At 39.1% G+C, this 21,648-nt stretch overlaps 1 protein-coding gene across 2 annotated transcripts in view; it reads right to left on the bottom strand.

Moving 5' to 3' along the window:
- Positions 1–19,005, bottom strand: part of KIAA1549 (KIAA1549 ortholog) — a 110,865-nt gene extending 91,860 nt beyond the window's left edge. For both annotated transcript variants that reach the window (XM_014937411.1, XM_014937410.1), the window contains exon 1: positions 18,976–19,005. The gene's annotated coding sequence lies outside the window, so the exon portion shown is untranslated. The remainder of the gene's footprint in view (positions 1–18,975) is intronic.
- Between the last annotated feature and the right edge of the window lie 2,643 nt (positions 19,006–21,648).

A 21,648-nucleotide genomic window follows, 5' to 3' on the forward strand; every position in this document is an offset into this window, starting at 1 on the left:
TGGGCTGCATCAAAAGAAGCATGGCCAGCAGGGCAAGGGAGGTGATTCCACCGCTCTACTCTCCTTTCATGAGATCCCACTGTGTCCAGCTTTGGAGTCCTCAGCACAAAAAGGACATGGACCTGTTAGAATGGGTCCAGCGGAGGGCCACGAAGATGATCAGAGGGCTGGAGCACCCCTCCTATGAAGACAGGATGAGAAAGTTGGAGTTGTTCAGTTCAGAGAAGAGAAGGTTCTGGGGAGACCTTACAGCAGCCTTCTAGTACCTGAAGGGGGCCTACAGGAGAGACAGGGAGGGGCTCTGTGAAGGAGTGTAGCGATAGGAGGAGGGGTAATGGTTTCAAACGCAAAGAGTGGAAATTTAGATTAAATATTAGCAAGACATTCTTTACTGTGAGGGCGGTGAGGCACTGGAACAGGTTGCCCAGAGAAGCTGTGGATGCCCCATCCCTGGAGGTGTCCAAGGCCAGGCTGCATGGGGCTTTGAGCAACCTGGTCTGGTGGGAGGTGTCCCTGCCCAGGGCAGGGAGATTGGAACTCGATGATCTTTAAAGGTCCCTTCCAACCCAAAGTATTCTATGATTATACAGAATTCTTTAATCCTATCTAGTAATTAGTTGCCAATGGGTAGTATGCAAAGTGCATATTACTCTCTTTAAAAATAACAGAACAACATGTTCTGTATTAAAAGCATACACAAACAACTTCACACCACTGAGGACCTGGCACTAAAAGGGACCAGTGCGCGAAAGCAGTATGAGTATTACTTCGTCACAAGTTGTGCATCCTCTGCGGTGAATGTGTTATTTACAGTATCTCTAAACAACCACACACTCATTACAGAAACACAACTTGTTTAGCTATGCTGTCAAGGACTTTTTTGAAGTGAGCCAAGACTCCAAATTCTTTTCCCTTGCCTCCCAGCATTGCCTATTCCCTTTCAAAGGCCAGACTGCTCAGTCCTTGATTACAACTGGAGTACAAAGTCAGTCAAATGTTCTGAAAGCCTCAAATGAACCACATAGTATTTCCACCTGTAAGCAAAACACAGCCAACATTCAGCTGCCCAAAAAAAACTGTTTCCACATCTTCCTACTAGCATGAGAAGGGAGAAAGAAATTATATCCAGTTTCTTAGTTACAATGACATACATTTTTAAAGCACTGCAAGTACAAATGCCTGCACAATTGCACAGTCAAGAAGTCAGCCCCATCACAGACACATACCAGTTTTTACCTCATGAGGCTATTTCACCCATTCTTTCCCTACCCTGCTGCTTCCCATAATACTTACATCAAGGATAAAACCAAAGTAATGAAAAATGTATTCTGAGCTGCTTCGGACTCTGACAGCTAGCAAAGAAGTTTCTTCAGCAACCTAGGCTGTGGTTATCCTCAGCTGCACTTCAAGACCTACTTGGGCTTCCAAAACTACACACATTTTGATCAACTGGTGCTGCCCTGCTAACTGAGATTAAGAGCAAAGTAGGACAATTCCTGCTGCTGTGGAATGTTTTAAATTCCTACCACTGCTGACAACAATTGCGTGAGAGAAAGCTGTGACCTGCACTGAAAAATTTTTCCCCAAACTTACACTATATGACGCTTCCACCTGAAGAAGCTCCACTGAGAAATGGGTACGGACAGTTACGCTTTTGTGCTGTTGGGTCAAGGCTCTGTTGCCTGCAGCAGCACTGGAAATTTCAGCTCCAGTTAGGAAGGCAAGAGAGAGACTGTTCTTTATATGGAACTAAAAGAAAATCTACATGTGACTTGCTGTTAGAGATAGAACTGCTCTATCTATTGCCATCCTAGGATCACAGAAGTGTGGTTTGCCTCCTCAAGTATACAGTGCCACCTGACAGGCAGAATAGTTAAAATGGGAACTCTTGGTGATGCTTCTAGTTATAGTAGGTGAAAGATATTTTGCTGTTACTTGCTGTTTTATGGCATCATGTACGAGGCCCTAGCAGGGATTCAGACTCCAGGCCTTGGCAACACCTGCTCCATGACATCCTGCTTCATAAAAATTACAGCAAGTGCTGGTAGGAGTTTTGCCTCAGTCATAAGTTTCTAAATTAAATTTAAATTACTGAAGCTAGGCCCAAAAGATTTCATTCTCTAGGTTCTTATTCTCCTTCCCTGCAAAGTTAACTACCAGACACCACTTGAGGCGATCTTAGACTTCATTCACTCACATACATACACACATTGATTCTTTATTAATTAGTGCCCTGATTTGGGGTGGAGCAGAGCCAACTTTCTGTCCAGTGAGAGGGGCTCTTGCTTATCCTTGTTGCTGTGGCAACCAGGCTCAGCTGACTTGGGTTTTTATCCCATGGAGGGGTCATATCTGTGGGGAGGAGTGGACAGGACAGGAGACCCAAACTGACCAACAGGGTATTCCATCCCATCTGCCATGCTCAGTATGAAAGCTGAGGGATCAGTGGAGTCAGGCTGGCTCCTCTTTAAGGGCTCTCTATCTTTGATACTGATGCCTGAGGACGACCCTGTCAGTTTGTTTGCCTTCAATCCTGATCAGAGTGTTCTGCAATCCAGTTCCCATTCATTACTGAGACTAGTCTGGAAATTTCCCAGTTCCTACCAGTGACATCTCCCTGGGAGCTTGATACAGTTTTGTATATATTTATATATACTGTATCTGTTTCATTCTTTCCTTTTTATTTTATTACTAGTATTTCATTAATGTAGTTTAGTTTTTTTCCTACCTCTCTTTATCTCTCTTCTTCCTCTCCTTGGAGTGAGAGGTGGGGGAGAGTATCTGTCATCTTGTCATTGGCCAACCCGGCCCAAACCACAACAATTAGGATTTGGAAAAAGCTAAAAGCATATGGCCACATAAGCTTCCTACAGATTCGAGAATAACACTGAGATGATTTCCAGTAGCATTTTCCATCTTGGCCTATCGGATCACTCGCAAGTGATTTAACTTGCATGTGGTTTTGCTTATTATCTCTCCAAATGAATGCCATAAAAAAAGACCAAAACACTCAGTACCAAACTTAGCTAAGAGATGCAAGCACTAGTGCTCCTATCCAAGAAAACTTCATTTTAAAACACACAGCCAGGTCTAATATGCATTTCAGTCAAACTACAACCTGCTCAATAAAGAAACAAAAACCATACCAAAAAAAGAGATATTCACAAAGGCAGAGTACAGTCATCTTCACAGGTGGCTAAGTCACCAAAGCACCTACTATAAAGCTTCCTTGAGACCCTAAAGGTCCAGGCACCCCTGTAATTACCCCTGGAAGTTTTTTATGTGCTCTAAAGGCTCTGCTAACACTAGTCATCAAAAAAAAAAAAAATAATTCACTTTCATCTATCTTGCAGCAGTAACTCTCAAACCAATAACTACACTTTGTGGTAAAGGACCAGTTACCTTTTAAGGGATAGCATAGAAGTACTAAGATCCAACACACTACCTGCAGTTGGCAGTTCTACTTTTAGCAGCCTCCATGCCCAGAGACATGGGATACGCCTTCATGTTTGCCAGGTCTCTGAAATGTTACATTATTGTACCATTTCAAGTGAAAGTGAATGGAAGGTGGTGTCTCATGCCATCGAAATATAAACAGTCAAAGGTCTGAAAAACGCAGGTGAAGACAGCATTAAACATACATATACACATGTTTATATGTATATATTAGATCTAATACAAACATATACATAGCACATAATACATCAACATGTGTATGTTCTAGGTTAGTTCTGAGACTCCTCCTTCCCAAACAGCTAAGCTTAAAGCTGTGGTATTTTCCCTATTTCACAGCCTGAGACTCAGTTTTTATTTCAGCACAATATTCTTCAGACTGTCTTCACATAGCAGATCAAAATACAGAGAATCACATAGTGCTTATAGCCAAACTCTGCTGTGATTTCATGGAGACTAAAATCCTCACCTCCATCTCTACTTCCCCAAGTCTTGGTCAGCAACTTCAGTCAGGATGAAGATCTCCATGTCTCTGTGAAGTTCTGCACAGACTGTAACCTAAAAATCACTATCCCAAGCCTGATTTCCTAAGTGAGTATTATGTTATTCTATGTTCTGTCCTCTCCAGTAACTCCTAAATCCAGCAGCCAATTAAAAAAACCACTCAATAGAAGTTTAGAAACTCAGAAATTAGTTTCACTCATATTTCATGATCATAAGCATCTGAAATGAGGAAAGAAGTATAAATTAGTCATTCATCTGCCCTTCTCTCCACTGAGTGAGGCTCATGCAGAGCTCAGCTTTTAACATGCCACTTGGGAGCAGCTGGCTAATAAACTTGCATCCACAGCTCCAGACATAGCACCACACATACCGCTTCTTGTCCAGTACAAATATCTTTTTGACATTGATCTCCTGCTACTGCTCTGGTTGGGTGGAGATGGCGGGAGGAGAGGGAAACAGGACACTACTCTCTAGGCAGTGCGATTTATGAATTCTGCCCATCGTGAATCAAATTTGTTTTAGACTGAGTTGCCCTTCCGTCCACCCACCTACTTCTGTTCCCAAAATCTGCAGAAATGCAGTAATGCAGAAATCCCAATATCTACCCAGTCACGACAGCACTTTTCAAACGGCTGCACGAAACGCTGAGCCTAATCACTTTAGAAAATGGATCTTTCAAGTTATTGCCGCACACGGATCAAGCAGCGAAATACTTTCAGATGCAAAGCTCAACCTGGCAAAGAATCTAAATGGCCAACACAAACAGCAGACAGTTTTTCCCCCCTAGTGACAAAAGAGGCGATCATGTTTCCCTCAAATGATTATTCACTTGTTAGGTTAGTAAAAAGATTAAAACAATTGCTTGAGAACAATGATGATAACACTATGAAACTGCTACATTATTCCAATGCTAACTTCTGCTCCCATTTCGGAAAGACTCCACATGCAATGATGATTCCACATTTGCCATAACAAAAATTTTCATCCTAAAATGATCTTCTTTGACAGTCCCCCTCTTCCACTAAAACTAATTCCTATACTTCAGTGAATTCTGCCCTCTTCTAAATCCCGTTCCCAGCTCTAAATACTGCAAAAACTTCTTGACAGTAAGCATGGTTTCCCTCTGGCTTTAAAAATGGATTAGAAATGTGCAACTACAGCACTGCCTACACTCAGTCTGCAGCTTGAAGTTCCTGTGAGGATTGATTTCCCCTTTCACTCTTATTGAACATTTTGTTCAGTTCATAAAAATTAAATAATTTGACTGATACAACATGTAAAGTGAACATCTTATCTGACATGGTATAAAAGAGAATCAATGGGAGGGAATCAGAGTTTATGCTTATGTTTTATCATACAAGGTTATAAACTAAAGAGGTAAAGCAGACTGAACTACAATTATCACTTGGACAGCAGACTGGAGTTACTCAGCACAAGGTACACCTTATTCTCAGTTCTCTGCAGGTCTCCTACAGATACCATGAGTCAGATTTAAGGAACAGCTGGGAACAGAATGCATCACTATGCAATAGTTGGAGAAACAACTCAGGATAAGAGAAAAGGATCAGGATATGAATCTTCATTATTCTCCCAATTCTTCTGACCCCTCTACCTACTTTATCTGCACAATTAAATTAGGCGTATATTCATACATTTACAATATTTAATGATTTGACTTAGAAAACCTCTAACTAGGCTTAGCAGTCTTCATCAAAGTGTTGTCATTTCTGCATACTTAAAGCAGCACTGTATTATTTCACATTTGGAAGTTAGTCCTCTTAGCCTCTAAGGATCAGAAATTTTACTTGTATTTTAAAGCCGTAAGCTAAAATTCTGCACAATCTGTCATGGGATCTAGATAAATACATCAAGCAGGCCAGATCCGGCCTAAAGGCAGAGCGTTCAGCTTTCCTGTGTGTGATACATTCTGGCTTGATGACTTCAACTCCAATATGCACAGGTTAGACTACGGAACTGATAGAGATGGTTTTACTGAGCAGAAGTCTAAAATCTATGTGTTATTTTCCCAAATCAAATCACTGTACATGCAAAAGATTTAGTCAGGAGCTATATAAGAACATAATAACCACATCATTTTATCCATGTTATGTTAGAAGCCAGGCTGTCAACACACTAAGCAGCAAAACTAAAGTAACTCTTGAATAAAATGTGCTAAGACAGGGGAAAAAGCAACACATCAAATACCTGTTTAAGCACCTGCAGAAAAAAATAATAATCAATGTTTTAATATAAAACAAGGTCCTATCAGGAAAGGTTATACAAAACAGCCTTAACCAGTCTGTTATACTATTTAATTACTCAGAAAACTATGCTGATGCAGTGCTATGACTAAGCAAGGTAATGATCTTTCCTCTCTCAAAAAAAAAAAGAAAAAAAAAAGAAAAAAAAGTAGAACTTGGCAGTCACCAGTTGCATGCCAACTTTAAGTGAACTTTGATTAGCACTGCATCCAAGAATCCCACTGTGGTGAAGCTCCCATTCCCTTCATCCCCCCAGTAATTTAATTCCCATAAGGAATTAGAAAGGCTAATGAACTAAACAGCTGCATGGAGTTTATTTCAACATTCTCAATGTATGCATGTTTCTTGTATTTCTTCCTATCTATGTAAGAACATTTATGTTGGAGGAAGAGGAGGAGGAGGAAGAGGCTAAAAAAAAGGAAAAGTCAGTCTGTTGCACCTCGTTGTAACAATAAATGGAACTATGTTGAACACTATAGCAACAAGAAGGAGATCAAAAAAAGATTCTACAACCTCTAACTTTCTACTGTTTGAACTTTTGAATTAAAACCAAAATATTTTGCACTAGTATCCCTTTAGGACTTAATTACTTTTTTCTTTTTAACACATGAAGGAAGCATCCACTCGTAATTTAAGTAGTGATAGAAACTACCGTAAAGCAGGTTATTATCTTCAATTAATACTAGCACTACACTTGTATTTAAAAGAAGACAGAAAAAAAAATGCCGAAAACACACTACACTTCTCACCTGCTTAAAATCACATGTGGCCACAGATGAAGCCACTAATTCTTTCCCAAGAGACAGCAAGGAGTGAAGAGAGGAGTGAGACCCAAAGTACAAAGGAAAAAGATGCCACTTTTGCAATGTAATGGAGCAGCAAGTTAAGATGAAATCCCAGGAGAGAACAAGACTGAAGAGATGCTATACTGCCATTTAATTTTGTGGTGGATTAGCTAAACAGAAGTATAATTTCTGGCTTGATATCTGTTCAATAACCCACAACAGCAAGCAAAGACAAATCAGATGTAACCTCTCGCTTATTTCTTTACACAAAGAGGAGCCTAAAAGACATGCAAGATGAGATGGAGAGGAAATGTCACAAAATATTTATTGAGGTGCCAAGAAGGGAAGTACTGGAGCACTACAAATACAATAAATGTAAAGTTTGAAACTGCACAGCATTCCAGATGACAGTAGCCAGGAGGACACCAGGCTCAGTCTAGCTAAGCTCAGTTATGAATGTGAAACAAGCACAAGCGATGCTCTACTGATTAAAGGCATCTCCATCTCAACAAATTGGATTCTTTTGCTTTTGATTTCAGAAACTGAGAAAAGAGATAATGTGGGTCTTTGATCTATTTGAGGATACATTTAGCTGTTGATTCCTGATCTACAGCTCTTTTCCATTTTCTGGTGCTTCGTTTTTTAAAACTTAAAAACGGTGCACTGATTAGTACAATTCAACAGCAAGTTCTACTTGTGCCATGTGATCTGCAGTACCCCTCCAAGTCAGTTTAACTACTGCAAACTTTCAAACTCTGCAAAATAGACTTTAATGCCTCGTCTTCAAGAGTAGCTATGACATGCAGGAAAAATAGGATGCAATTATTTCGGCATAACTGTTTAAAAGGTAGGAAGCATGCCCAAGAACAGAGCTTGGCTATAAAGGTGAGTAGCCTATAAACAGCATAGAATTGGTAAAAGCAGAATGCTTTCCCTGGATTAGTGGAACGTATTGGCTCAGTGAAGGGTCTGAAGTGCACAAGAATGACTGAAAAAGAAGAGCTGGGCAACAGTCAAAGAACTGGAAGGAGAAAGGCAAGTGAGATGTCCCCGTTCAGCAGCAGCAAACAGTTCAATCAGCTCACCATCCTAAGTGACAACAGAATGCTAACGCTAAAACAAAACACACACACCAAGCCCCTTAAAAAGCATAAATTAAATGAGGCTATGTAGTTAAACAAATAAAATCTGTCTAGCTTATACTATCTATCCAGCTTATGCTCTACCTCTAGAGAAATGTAAATATGAATATCTGATCTTAACGGTACAGAGATGGTGGTGCTGAATGCTTTAAAAGTAAATTAAGTATTAAATTTGTTCTGGCTTTTCCTTTCTTCCATATGCCAACAACATAAACATCCTAGTCACTGGGTGTGGTTTATTTTAGAGGAGAGTTTGTTTAAAAACAAATCACTGACATCAGCCTGACATTTAGTAGGACCACTGCCACAATACAACATTATCCGGCCTCCAGAATGAGGAAAACCACTAGGGAAATTGAGTTAGCCTCAAAACACTAGAACTTGAGTTTGCGCAGCAGAATGTGTAGTTTTGTTTTTTTAATATGGGTGGGTCCACTTTGATGATAGCTTATTTTTCTAGAAGGTACTTTTGATTCATTGTGCAGTCTTTTGATTTTGCTTTTTCCTCCTGTTAAGGTCTACGCTTGACATACTTTACCTGTACCGTAACTAAACTCTGGCGATCGATACAACCTGAAAGCACTACACGCTTCAGTACTGACCTGGTTACCAACACAGCTATACCACAGTATCTTCCTGCAGCTCTCACGCGTCAGGCATGAAGACTCCACATCATTTACAATTTGCTAGTTTCTAAGCAAAGATTTGACCCACAGCCATCAGGAAATTACTCTTGACTAATTCAGCAAGTCCAACTGAGAACGCAGCAAGCATGAGTCTGATTTCAGGAACATAGGTTTGAAGTTCATTGGAGTAACTCAAATCACTTAAAACCAGTAGATTTATGAGCACCTCAGAATCAAAGGTTCCCCAAACTCCACACCTCTAGCAGCACCAAGAAACCTCCCCCTTTCCACCCCTACACTTTCTCCCCTTTCTCTGTACCTCCATCCTAGTTTGGGTGATGCCAGATCATTAAAGCTTCTCTCCACAGTTGGTGACCTAGCAAGCGCTATTTTACCTTCTCTAAAGCAAAGCTCCCACAAATACTCATCTCTGCCATCATTTCCTTTTCTAGCCCTGCTAGAGTCTCCTTTAATACAACTACGTGGCACTGTATCATGAAAATGAGAGCTATATAATAAAAAAATAACATGGATTTTTTTTGTCCAATTTGTTGCAAGCATTCCAGAAGGGCTGAGAAATCTTTCTCAAGCTAGAAGTGCCATACAGGCTGCTGTAACTCCTGATTAACTTCAGAACATTCTACATTTAATGCTCTGTAAATCGTGAATGTTTTATTCCAGGTCCTCACATTCCCCTAACTCATTAAAACCATAAAGTAAATATTAAACAGCTATTCTTTTTAATTTTTAAAAGCTATAATGCATGTTAGAACAGTATGTTAAACCCTTGGGAGCTTAAAGGATCACTTCATCTAATTCTTTTTTCCTCCTTCTGTAAAATGTAATCATGACATAGTATTGCAATGTAACAGCTGTGTTGGTGATACATTAAGATGTAATCCCTAAGAATGCTCAAAAACTACCATATATTTTTGCTTTATGGACTCCAACCTCACTATAATTCAAACAAAAAAGGGGAGACAGAAAAGACACTTCCTGAAGTCTTAAATCTTGAGATCCCCCTGCCATTCCCCTTCTTTTTCTCTTTACTCTTCCACATGGGCAAGCATACATCGTTTTAAGTCCAACCTAGTCACTTAGATGTAACACTCAAAATACTCACCTGTATTCATCTAAATATCCAATGATGCAGCACTTCATCATTTGCAACAGCTTGTTAGCTTTACAACACAAGCGGGTTTGATTTTTATCTATTCTTTTTATCTTTTATGAGGACTTCTATTATGTTACCCTTAAGCTGATAAAGAGCTTCCAAAAGAGTCTTGCAACAGAACAAAATAAAAAAAAACAACACTCTTACTTACCATGGAAAATAATATTCTGAGTATTAAAAAATATCAAAATTTATATACTTTTAATGAATATATTAAATGCAGCTTTCACTTAAGTAAGAGGTAACCTGTTTCAAATTAAAGGTTCCTAATAGTCACGCAGTTGGAGAGACAGAGACATCTGAACATAACTTACACACTGCCTGTTACCACTTTCTGAAATCTGCAATAACTTTTACTCAGAAAGATCAAATTATTACTGGTTTTGAGATGGAGCAAGGGCCACTGTGCTTCCATAAGATGTACTAATCACTGCCTAGAGCGCAAATGTGTTTCCCTAGGAGCTAGTCAAGGTGAAACCTGACTGCTTTTCTCTATCTACACGATTATTTCACGATTCCACAATAATACTTTGATATTCATATAGTCCAAAGGGCTTTGCTTTCCACTGATAGGTTTAATTTACAGTTCCCAGCATCACATGTTTAGAGGCTCACCAGCCTGGTATTTTCCAAGCCCTTTCTACTCTCTGGAAGAACTGAAGTCTTAAAAGTGGATGAGGAGATGACAAGCATTCTGTTTCTTGATTTTTAGGCAGTCGTGCAGGTTGAAGAAAGAATGAAACATTAAGAGAACTATCCAATAAGAAGCACATGTTATTTCATAAAATGTTTTAAATTAGAAAAAAAAATGAAGGAAAACTCATGCTACACTTGAACTCTGCATGCAAGGTTTTTAAGGCAGCAGTTTTAGTACATTAAATTTACTTCCATCCCTTCCCCTCCATCAACAAGGGCTTGCATAACCAGATGTTATACACTGCAGTTTACAGCTGCCCCATATGGAACCGCAACAATAAATATACGTAACTATGGAAATGAAAGCAAAAGTCAGAAAAAAGTCAGTAGTTTAGTAACCTGACACCACAGTTTTTAAAGTTACTGAACCTAGATCTTTCCTAAATGGACCTGATTACAAAATGTCAAACATATTTTGCATCCAAATGCTGCTTCTATATTCTTAAAACCTAAAGTATTCTTACTTTTTACTTTTAGAAAATTAATTTGGGTTAAGATTGAGCTTCTTCCTACAAGCTCCCAAGTGCTTTCTGTCAGAAACAAAATACATTAAATACTGAATTCAATAGGTTATCAGTGATAGATCTAAAAATCTAGATCTCTGAGATTATTCTCAGATCTTACTGAGCTACATTCTTCTTTAAATAATCCCATTTTTATGTTGTCCATAGAGTGAAGACTACAGTGAATAAACATCACATGCTTTTTCAAACCATCTCTCTCCTTTGGTTATGGAACAAAAAGTGGATACTAGGACTAACTAGTAACACTACAAACATAAGCTCTCTTACCTTGAAAGTTACAAGGAATATTAAATAGAATACTTGCCCATGTCACTATGTAATCTTTTAGTGAGGAACAAAAGTGAAACATACCTGTAAAAGCGTGTTCAGCTAGTTGGTTGATTTATAAAGCCCATCAAACCTGCCATTTATCCTAAATAAACAAATGATCTAATTTGTGCTCCCAAAAGCACATACAAACTCTCTTGTTACTGGCAGAAGATTAAATCAAGAGAAATTATTAGGACAAAAAATATTTTGCTGTTATCCATTCTTCCTTCAATGAGTATGAAAGGAAATTTAAATCCCTTCTCCCTTCTATCCCTAAATACAGTATTCTCTCCTCCAGAATAAAGCCTTTCATACTCAGTTGCAGGTAAGTACTCTAGCAGGGATGTCTCACCATTTCAAAAGTAGGAATGTCAAATACTGTACAGCTGAAATTGTGAAGGTTTATTTAGTTTTAGCAAAACTGTGGTTAACTTGGCTCTGGTGCACGTTACAAAATGAGCAAATAGCTAATACAGTAAGGCTTTTAATTCAGAAACCTATTAAGGCGATTAACCTATAAGGCAATTAACATAGAAATCGAGCATTTTCTGAGAGGTCCCACCCAATACGAATGACAAACTTTAAACACTGGAGTTCTTCTTACAACAATAAGGTTGGGGCACAATGGAGAAGTTTAAATATTTAATTTAGACTGTGCTGTAAGTCATTAATGTTTTATTGATGCAAATCTGCAATTCAGCTAAAGCTAGACAGTGATGCAACCCATTCTGGCTGAAAGCAGGGTGAATTTCTCCAACAGAGAATGGAATATAACCCCACTCCTCCCAACAACATCGCCTGCTTTTACACGGAGATCTCAGGCCATGACAGAGTCAGAACTGCATCTGGGGATGTACGGAGGTGCATCCTCTGCTCATCATTTCGCTCACTATTCCAAAAAATGCAGCTTGATCACATATACAATTTACAGCATCAATTTACACAAAACTATTCGAAAGAACACGCTGTGTTTTGAGAATGCCATAGTCAGTCAGAAGCTACTTTGCATTTAGTCCTTGCTGATGGTGACAGAGTATCACTCGTCCAAAGCCAACACACTGAGGAAGCAGAGATATTAATATTGAAAAGAGAAACACATCTGCATTTCTATACGCAGAGCAAGACACAGATTTCAACTGCTAGCTCATGTAAAGCTGTAAGTAGCCTACCCAAAGCACGTAAGGTTTGTTAATCCAACAAACGTGCCAAAAAGGGAAAATTCTAACCTCTTCCAAATCCAGCCAATATTAAAGGCAAATTACTCTTCTTTTCATCTTTAATGATTCTTAAATATTCTGCTGAAAGTATATATTTAAAATTTAAGCCAGCCTTGCTGCAAAGTACCAGCAAGTCTTGACATTATACGTGCTTTGTAAAATTTTCTTTTCCAGGAAGCAAGAAGACACCTGATATGTGCTCAAAGTTTTTCAAAACAAGCCTTGTTCCAACTTCAAAATCTCAATACTTTGTCAAGTTCAAGTTCTCAAGATTTCAGTCCAGCTAGTAGTGAAAAACCTGAACTGATGACACATGGTGTGCTGTTGTGGTCCTTAAGATTACATATAAGCAAAATAAAACATATTGTGACCTCATTTTTCTGTCACACAGATGTGCATAGCCTGTTTTACAAGGAAGCCTGTTTATGTGCTATTTCCAGCAAAACCCAGAAGTGACAGGTGTCCAAGAAACATCAAAATGGAAATGTTTCAACTACACCAGAAGAATGTATTCCCATAACACCACTCAAAGAAGCAGCAGCTCTCACAGGACATGCTTCAGCTCTGCTCCTCTAAGTGTTCTCTGGACAAGCTTCCTCCTTCCAGCATCGTGGATGCATAGGTTGTCCTGGGCCAGGAGTAGGAACTGTTGGGCGGAGGATGGATGGAGATTAAGAAACAGGGGAAAGGAATTAAGAAAAGGGAAAAGGAACAGTGAGGACCACTGCAAGCATTACTGAAAGAGTGAGGGGAAGTCCTGCAGCCCAGGAGACTCAATATATGCTTCCCTCTAACACAGGAGCAGTGATGGAAGAATGGAAAACACCTCCTGAATCCCTGTTGACGGAGTTGAGGTCTGCAGACTTGGGAACAAGCAGCAGGACCATCCAACAGGCACACAGGACACCGGAGATCGTACAGCAAGGGCTCAATGAGGTGGCCTGGTTGTTGTGGAGCACCTGTGTGCTGAGGAGCCTCCAGGGCCTGGTAAAAGTCTAGAGATATCAAGAAAGATCTCATGTCAACTGGAAAGAGCTACATGTTGCATTAGAGCCAGAGAAAAAGGGCACACACAGTGCATACTCCATACAGACTACCTGAAAAATGGACAAGTTTGGCAGGCCTGGAGGTGGGCAGAGCTGATCTGGCAGTGATGCTGATGAAGTAGGACCTCCCTCCTTCTTCAATGGAAGCTTAAAGCTTTTTTTTTTTTTTTCTCCTCTCTTTAATGACCACTCTTCCTACTAGTCCTTCCCTTAGAGACACGCTGATATTCCTCTCCATCCATCCTAAGACTCTCCCTTAGTGAGAAAAAGATAAAAGAGAAGGGAAACAAAATGGACACAAATGAAAAAGGTCAAGGACAGTGATGGGCAACACAAAGAAAAGGAATTTTAAGGAGAATCAAGCAGAGCAGTCCCAATGGCATCCACCATGTCTGAAAGGAGACTGAGTACAGTACTTGAGGGATTTCTGAGTAATTTCTGATCTAACCCAGCAAGGCCATGCTTAAATTGCTGAACAAGAGACAGGAATATATAAATCAGATAATTCAAGTCCCTGGCACATAGCTGTCTGAATGGGAATCAGCTTTAGAAAGTACTTAATAAAAGAGATTGCACCTCTGTTGATTATTAAAATAAAAATGGTACACATCCTGCTGGCTACTTATTGCAGACTCCAGAAGACAGAGCTTAAACATCTGCAAAGCAGCACAGAAAGGTATTGAAAAACAGATTATGCCACATCATTAACTACAAGCAAACTAATGATTGGTTAGACCAGGTTTCCATAACATTTGTCTTCATCAAGATTTTTCAGCAAAGGCAAAAACCTCTGCCAAAATAATAGCTTACAGAAACATTAATCACACTGAAAAATAACATTAAACACATAATTTCATTAAGCAGTCTTGGTTAGATGTTTAGCTACCCCATTACTTACCAGATCCATTTCATATTCCAATCATTAGCTTTCAACAGAAAGTAGAGAGAGAAATCCACGCTGACATGCAAGTGATTCAAATCAAATTTAGTGAAGCTGATTTCAAAGCATTTTCTGAGGAATGAAGTTAATAAAATGGAAGCACAGCTTCTAACTTCTGGGGGGGAGGGTTGCACTTGGGGGACAGAAGATGGGAATGGATCACGCTGCAAAGGTGCTAAATCACTCGTTTCCAGTCTTACTCGATTGCTAACAGATATGCTGAGAAAAGTTCCAGTAAACTTACAGTTTAAGAATGCATTCTTTTCTGCAGATTTAAAAATACATTTCATAGTCTTAAGTCTGAAATACAGAAAGCTATTGTGAGATTGCAACGGTGTAGGTAAGAGTATCAGGGGAGGAGAAGGAACAGCAAAAGCAGCTCTGGGTAGTGAATTTAACTGAACAGAGCGGAAAAAGTAAAACTAAAAAAGCAGGGTGCCTGTGATAACTTCTAGAACCTCATCTTTTAAAATTTTAAGGTTACTTTTTACACTGTCAAGGTAAATAAAAGTTTTAAAGGCAGGAAGTTCTCAAGTAGATAATAAATTAATGTTTAAATTCATAAAAAATTACTATACACATACACTTATTAAATATGTATTTAGGCATCTGTATACATACATAGAGAGATAAACGTCTGGACATATAAAAATTTAGCCATCTGTATAGATAAAACTTTTAAACAGAATTTTCTTCCTCCTTGATAATGAAGGCTTGAATAACTTTTTAAATAAGAATGACCTTTATACTTTGGGGATCCCGTTTTACAAATGTCTTGATTGGGGGCAAAGCCATTAGATACTTGGTAATAGTATTTCAGTTTTATTTACAAACTAGGAACTACAAGAGGACATGTGAAGCATGCTGCTGAGATATAGGTGACCTGATTTATCTTCTACTGTATATGGGCCTGCCACCCACTGAAAACAGAAAAAGTAGGACAGCTTTTTAAAGTTCAACTGGACAAGACTGGACCTTCTGCCTTGAAATTAGAACTCTGAAAGCTAGAATTATTTTGTTCATAAAAGTGTTGGGTTTTTAACTCTTTACATCAGCGTTTAAAAACCAGGGTGTGTCACAAGTGAGAAGTGCTTTTAATCACTTACTGTAACTTCAAAAATTTTAATCGCTGAAGGGTAGCAAGATTTCCCTAGTTAGTCATAAACACCAGTTTCAAATAATTTAAAGTTCAATAATGCTAAAAATCATATGATGTTAGCCATGCCCATCACAACAATCAATAAAAGATGATGTAGCAATATTCTCCCTAACGTACTAGCCACTTTGACACTGAAGTTAGAGACTCTCATCATTTCTGAGGTGTGATTTGTTGGAAAAGACAAAAATCCTGACTATTTCCCACTAGCAGAAGCTTTGGAAAGGGGAAGATGAGCCTTTTCTTTTCAGTCCAGTAACATGCCTTTCGTTTGCAGTGGGGAATGCCTCATTCTTCATTTTGTGTCTCTATTTCAAAACACAGGCACTGCTGACTTCAAGTGCCTCAAGACCTCCCAGTTTTCTGAATGATCACCCACTACTTCTTCTTAAACTGCTCATTATAGAATAAAACCAGATTTGAGCATTTGGCATGGTTAAAAATAATGATAAAAAAATAGGTCACAAGCATTGAGAAACTCTCTATGAGGTAATCCTCTTTTTCTCCAAGACTTTTAAGATTGCTATTTTACATTTAGGTTTTTTGCTGAGTATGTAAAGCATACTTCCAAACATTTATCTCCCAATGCAAATGAACTGACAAAGACAGCCAGAATACTGCTTCAGTTGCTACAAAAGCCATCCTGCCTCCTGCAGCCCCAGCTCTCACCACAGACATGTCAAACAACTTCTATGAATTGAGTGCTTATTTTATCTCTTCCTTCCTCACCACTACGATGGCTTGAATTTTAAAGCATAGTTGAAACAATACTTGATCGAATCACCTCTTAACTGAAACCATAACAAGATTAGAGAATGAATCAAACAATAATGAAGAGGGGTCCAATTCACCTCTGGCCTTGTAAAGTTATTGTTCTTTGTATTTGTGCTTATAAAAAAAATACCATATTAAAAATACCAATATAAAAATACCTTTAGGAATCAATACACTCTCTTAATGATAAATAATATGGCAGACAGATTGCATCTCTTGTCAATAAATGAATGTTTTTCTGTCAGGAGGCCAACTCTTCTTCATCCACAGACAGAATACCTAAGCTGCTGTGGCAGGAGAATGAGTTAGGAGGAAAGAGGGAAAACCCAGCCTGCATGAACCCCTTTCTGGGTACCCCAGGCACTACCAGGACACATGAGCTCAACAGCAGGGCTATAAAACAGAACTGCTGGGTTTGGGACCTGCAGTATAGCAGCGTTTGCATGAGCTAGCAAACCCTTCAACATCCAAGCCTGCTTTGCACAGAGCCATCTTGGACATAACCAAAATCTCAAACAATTTTTAAGCATGGTTATATTGTTGAATTCCTCTCACGGAAGGGAAAAAATAAAGGTAAATAGCCATAATAAGAAGGGAGTAGTCAAAGCAACCAGCAAGAAATGGTCTCTTTCTCCAGGTTTTGCATACTTTGGTATCCATCAGGATTAGACAGGAGAGACAGCCCATACTATTTTCTTTGGCATGCTTCTTTGTCACCTGATTTCCTACCAAAACGTCAATCTTGAAAAAAGTGAATCTTCCGAAGGAACTCAAAGTCGCCTGTGGATGAGCTCTAAAAAAATTCTCCTTAAATGGAGGAAGCATGCAGCCAGCTCCGTGAAGAGCTCAATAATTAATACCTGCAGCTGGAAAGTAGGAAATTATAGGGAACAAGAAATTAAATGAGATCTTGCAGTTCTAATTCAAAGCTCTAGAAAGTCTTTGTAAGATAATTAATACAACAGGCCTCACCCTGCAGTGAGAGGTAAATAATGGAGAGGTTCTCTCCACTGCATTTAAAAACTGAGAAAACACTATGTAAATCACTCTGAGCTGAAATTGTTTGTACACAAAAAAACAAGTATTAAAATCCGCATTCTCTTCCTTCTTTGCAAACTCAAGAGATCTTCTCTCAATCGAATTACTAATGGAATAACAATCACAGTAATAAAAAGCCTTTTTGAATAACCAATCTACAAAATCCATTTTCTGCCTTATTAAAAGGGTAAAATGTTTGTGGGGGCAGTTTTTCTTCCCTTGCTAGTACACCAAGCGTCCTCTTTCAATACCATTATTATTTATTCAATACTTTCAGCTAAGTAGATACCTTGGGAAGATCTGACTATTGATTAAAGCAATAGATGTAAATCAGGGGTACATGGAGAGGTCTGTAAAAGGTATCTCTATAGAGCCACCTTCAGGAATCAAAGGCCTGGCAAGGCGTATTAACTGAGACGCACTGCTATGAGAACTTAAATACAATTTCTTCTCCCTATTTTCTTATTTGCATCTCCCATAGGCCCATGTTTCCCCAGATGCAAAACAAGCCAACAGATACTAAGGTGACGAGTACTTTTTGAGGAGCACTGAATGTTTCCCTCACCTAAGCCAGGATGCTCATGAGTGTCAAGTGTTACACAAAGGCCTCAGTCCTACATCCCTGGGAACACACTGATTTAACCCATATTTAGAGTCAGCAACATCAGATCCACTTTACATACCCTATTCCTGCAAAAGAAAAGTGCTATCGGTCTACATCAATTCTCATTCACTCTCAAGTCTTCCAGATTTTCTCTGTTGGCCAGCTAAGGCTCAAAATTATTGCTGACATCTCTAGAACATTCCACTGCCCAAAAGAATGTGCAAACAGGGCAAATCAGTCACACCAAGTGAAGTTAACTTGCTATTTAGAACAGCTCTGCCCCAACAGCAAAGACAGATGGACTCATGCAGCCTTCACTGCAAGAAATCCAAAATATTAAAATAAGCTTTATGGTGCAAAGGAACAGCTTTTACTCCGATGCTGAATCTCTCATGGGATTCATAGCTTAAGTCAAGAATATTTAACTACGTTAAACTGTGGAACAGGCCATCTCCAGCAATTTGAAAGAAGGTAGAAAGAAGTGCCTGAAAAACCTAAAAGTCCTAGCACCAATGTCTTCCAGACACTATAAACAGCTAACAAAGGTTAGTGGTGCAAAGATGTCTAAGCCCTCAGCATCAATGACAACATCTCACCGTTTCCCATTTACCATTATGCGAGGGCATTGCGGAGCTACAAGCAAACAGACTTTTCAAAAGATAACGTTTTGGTGGAAAACTTCCCATTTTATAAAACATCATTTTCATAAAATTATGAATTTAGTACCTGAAAGTCCATTTTCGCCACGAGCTCCATTACCAACACGAAACGAGCCAGCATTGTTGAGAACACAATAAGCTGATGTAAAAGGGAGCTGAACCAACCCCACCCTCCCCTCCAGATTCCCCCGAGATATGGTTGTGCCAAAATCCTATCAGATGTACTTTGATCCTTCTTAATTCTTCAGCGTTTCAGACAGTATGAACCGGGGCACATCTGCATTTCTTTATTGTCAGAATAATGACAGGATAATGGTGCTGGCACGAGGCCAGCTGTTTTTTTGAGACATTGCTGGCACGGACCATATTTGCAGTATTGTGAGTAAATGGTCTTGCCTGACAGTTATGGAACAAGTCAAGGAAATATGGTAAAAAAAAAAAAAAAGTTATCCCTAAGTTTCCCGCATTTGTAAATAACTCCTTAGTAGTTAAAATCTTTGTTATAGACTAGCCCACATAACTGCTTTGAGGCTTTTCTGAAAAGTGACATGTTGTGTATACAGAGCTAAAGGTGCTGCGAAAATATAGAATGTGCCCCAACTTCCAACACTCATAAAACCAACGCTGCACCTGCAGAAACACTTGAACAAACTCCCTAAGCAGTTAAGAACTGACTTTAAACCAATGTATTTTTGAATTGTGGGACAAGAAAGCTGAAAAAATTTACATCACATATAGAGTATGCCATTGTGATGCACTGACAGCTCATAAATACATTAAATTAACTATGAAACAAGTTATTCTCTCTCCTCCCTCACCATTTCAAGGAAGAGCTTGTGCACTTTAGGTTTTCTTACTGTGTTCTCAGAAATAAGTGAAATACTTTCAGAAATACTGAAAGAGGAGATGGCAAAGCTATAAGTTCAAATCAATACTTAAGTAAAAGGCCAGAGGACTCTTAAATAAGGCAAGTGACTGGGCCAAGGCTATTTGTGAAATTAAGGAAGTGACAGCCAGGCAAAGCAGATGCTTTTAGCACCACACAGCCTTTAGACTTCTCACATATGAAAGTATTTCTTATTTATATAAAGGCTTTTAGCAAGTTATGGAGATACACAACCTAAATAAGCTTTTGAGAGATTCACCTCTGGGAGCTCATATCTGTAACAGGTTTCTGTTACATCTAATACTCTTGTGCTCAAATAAAGCTGTCATGGAAAAGTCTGCAAGTCTTACCTCATCGCTGTTCAGTGAAAACATACAAACAGACAGCAACTGGGTTTGTTTTTTTTAAACTGAGATAAATATTTTAGCATCTTGTGTTTTTATATAACATCAGAAATATTACTATGTTTAAGATACAAAGTTAAGACATCTGATCTAACACAAATGTAATTAAAGAAAGGGTATTTACTTGGCTTATGTTTACCTATACAGTCATACCCAAACTACCTATGTTTGTTACAAATTACCATAATACACTCCACCTGAGGTAGTTTCAGAAGCCACATGAGCTCCCTCCAGCTCTTGAAATAAACAAGGCTAAAGATTTTCTGCAACAAATAGGCTTACCCAGTTGTAACAAAAATCCCCCAGGAACTCTCTACAGCCACCATGCTGAGAGCTGTAGAAAGAAGAATTAGCTGGATTAAGAAAAGGATTCATGGAGAGAACTGAAAAAAAAACCCACCAGCAAACAACAAGAGTTAGCATGGAAGATCAGGTCCTATTTGGGACTCACATCAGAAGTACCAATACTATTGAACATCCTTCTGCCGGTGTGCATCCATCTGGGAAGGAGCAAAAAGCTCCTTCTTTTCTGGAAGTTTCTTTAGTTTAGGCAGCACAGAGGAAGCATTTAGGGAACTACTGAAACAAATCCACTCACTATTCCCTATCTAGCTAGTATGAACCAAGTGAGAAAAAAAAAAAAACTGAGCCAAATTTCATCAACACGTCATCAACCATACGAAAGTTTAAGATTAAGGAAATTTCTAGTCTCAGAATAAATAATCAGCCCTTAAAATAAAGGGCATAGGGCTGGACTACACCAAATTCTCCAACAGAGCAATCACAACTAGTATTTTTTAACTATCCTTGAGCCTGGAATCTGCAGGTGGCCTGGTTCTGCCAAAACACTTCTCAAGGATCCCGCACAAGCACTTCTGTGGGGAAAAAAAAGCAACAGGCGCCTGACACAGGCGGCTGGTCCGCCTGGAAGCACTGCAGTCACACTCAGAGAAACAAAACAGGTTTTTTTTCAAGACTGGATAAAGGCTTTCCTCGGTCTTGACCCTCTGCCTGATAATAAACCACTTATGTGCTGCACGGTTAGTAGTTCAGGCACTAAGTTCTTCTAAACTAAAGCTTAGGAACTTGATTTGAGTAAAAAAAAAAAAAAAATCAGACAAAGGATGCAGGAGAGATGCGTGGATGAGCAAGGAGCTTCTAGAAAAAACTCAAATGGAAGGAAGAAGTTTACACAGTGTAGAAAAAGGGACTGGCTGCTTGGAAGGAATATAGGAGCATTGTCAAAATATGCAAGGATGCAACGAGGAAGGCTAAGGCCCACTTAGAATTACATCTGGCACGGGATTTTGAGGACAAGAAGAAGACCTTCTTCAAGTACATCAGTAGAAAAAGGAAGACCAGGGGAAACGTGGGACCGCTGCTGAATGAGGTGGGTGCCTTGGTGACGGACCATTCTCCCCATTCTGGAGAATGCAGAGTTACTGAATGC

Source organism: Calidris pugnax, unplaced genomic scaffold (assembly GCF_001431845.1).
Source record: "Calidris pugnax isolate Ruff unplaced genomic scaffold, ASM143184v1 scaffold1, whole genome shotgun sequence".
Lineage (NCBI taxonomy): Eukaryota > Metazoa > Chordata > Aves > Charadriiformes > Scolopacidae > Calidris > Calidris pugnax.